Source organism: Bison bison, unplaced genomic scaffold, assembly GCF_000754665.1.
Source record: "Bison bison bison isolate TAMUID 2011002044 unplaced genomic scaffold, Bison_UMD1.0 scf7180017864472, whole genome shotgun sequence".
NCBI lineage: Eukaryota > Metazoa > Chordata > Mammalia > Artiodactyla > Bovidae > Bison > Bison bison.
Window position 1 is genome coordinate 15,063,636 of NW_011495033.1, and position 2,232 is coordinate 15,065,867.

Below are 2,232 nucleotides of genomic sequence, written 5' to 3' on the forward strand. Positions count from 1 at the left end.
GGATACAATCTCAAAAATGACAGAATGATCTCTGTTCATTTCCAAGGCAAACCATTCAATATCACAGTAATCCAAGTCTATGCCTTGACCAGTAATGCTGAAGAAGCTGAAGTTGAATGGTTCTATGAAGACCTACAAGACCTTTTAGAACTAACACTCCCAAAAAATGTCCTTTTCCTTATAGGGGACTGGAATGCAAAAGTAGGAAGTCAAGAAACACCTGGAGTAACAGGCAAATTTGGCCTTGGAGTACGGAATGAAGCAGGGCAAAGGCTAATAGAGTTTTGCCAAAAGAATGCACTGTTCATAGCAAACATCCTCTTCCAACAACACAAGAGAAGACTCTACACATGGACATCACCAGATGGTCAATACTGAAATCAGATTGATTATATTCCTTGCAGCCAAAGATGGAGAAGCTCTATACAGTCAGCAAAAACAAGACCGGGAGCTGACTGTGGCTCAGATCATGAACTGCTTATTGCCAGATTCAGACTTAAATTGAAGAAAGTAGACCATTCAGGTATGACCTAAATCAAATTCCTTATGACTATACAGTGGAAGTGAGAAATAGATTTAAGGGACTAGATCTGATAGAGTGCCTGATGAACTATGGAATGAGGTTCATGACATTGTATGGGAGACAGGAATCAAGACCATCCCTAAGAAAAAGAAATGCAGAAAAACAAAATGGCTGTCTGAGGAGCCCTTACAAATAGCTGTGAAAAGAAGAGAAGCCAAAAAACAAAGGAGAAAAGGAAATATATATCCATTTGAATGCAGAGCTCCAAAGAATAGCAAGGAGAGATAAGAAAGCCTTCCTCAGCGATCAACGCAAAGAAATAGAGGAAAACAATAGAATGGGAAAGACTAGAGATCTCTTCAAGAATATTAGAGATACCAAGGGAACATTTCATGCAAAGATGGGCTCAGTAAAGGATAGAAATATGAACCTAACAGAAGTAGAAGGTATTAAGAAGTGGCAAGAATACACAAAAGAACTATACAAAGAAGATCTTCACAACCCAGATAATAATGATGATGTGATCACTCACACTCACCTAGAGCCAGACATCCTGGAATGTGAAGTCAAGTGGGCCTTAGGCAGCATCACTACAAACAAAGCTAGTGGAGGTGATGGAATTCCAGTTGAGCTATTTCAAATCCTAAAAGATGATGCTGTGAAAGTGCTGCACTCAATGTGCCAGCAAATTTGGAAAACTCAGCAGTGGCCACAGGACTGGAAAAGGTCCATTTTCATTCCAATCCCAAAGAAAGGCAATGCCAAATGCTCAAACTACCAAACAATTGCACTTATCTCACACGCTAGTAAAGTAATGCTCAAAATTCTCCAAGCCAGGCTTCAGCAATACGTGAACTGTGAGCTTCCAGAGGTTCAAGCTGGTTTTAGGAAAGGCAGAGGAACCAGAGATCAAATTGCCAACATCTGCTGGATCATCAAAAAAGCAAGAGAGTTTCAGGAAAACATCTATTTCTGCTTTATTGACTATGCCAAAGCCTTTGACTGTGTGGATCACAGTAAACTGTGGAAAATTCTGAAAGAGATGGGAATCCCAGACCACCTGACCTGTCTCTTGAGAAATTTGTATGCAGGTCAGGAAGCAACAGTTCGAACTGGACATGGAACAACAGACTGGTTCCAAGTAGGAAAAGAAATACGTCAAGGCTGTATATTGTCATCTGCTTATTTAACATAGATGCAGAGTACATAATGAGAAAAGCTGGGCTGGTGGAAGCACAAGCTGGAATCAAGATTGCTGGGAGAAATATCAATAACCTCAGATACGCAGATTACACCACTCTTATGGCAGAAAGTGAAGAAGAACTAAAGAGCCTCTTGATGAAAATGAAAAACGAGAGTGAAAAAGTTGGCTTAAAGCTCAACATTGAGAAAACTAAGACCATGGCATCTGGTCCCATCTCTTCATGGCAAATAGATGGGGAAACAGTGGAAACAGTCGCTGACTTTATTTTGGGGGGCTCCAAAATCACTGCAGATGGTGATTGCAGCCATGAAATTAAAAGACGCTTACTCCTTGGAAGGAAAGTTATGACCAACCTAGACAGCATATTAAAAAGCAGAGACATTACTTTGTCCACAAAGGTCCATCTAGTCAAGGCTATGGTTTTTCCAGTAATCATGTATGGATGTGAGAGTTGGACTGTGAAGAAAGCTGAGCACTGAAGAATTGATGCTTTTGAATTGTGGTG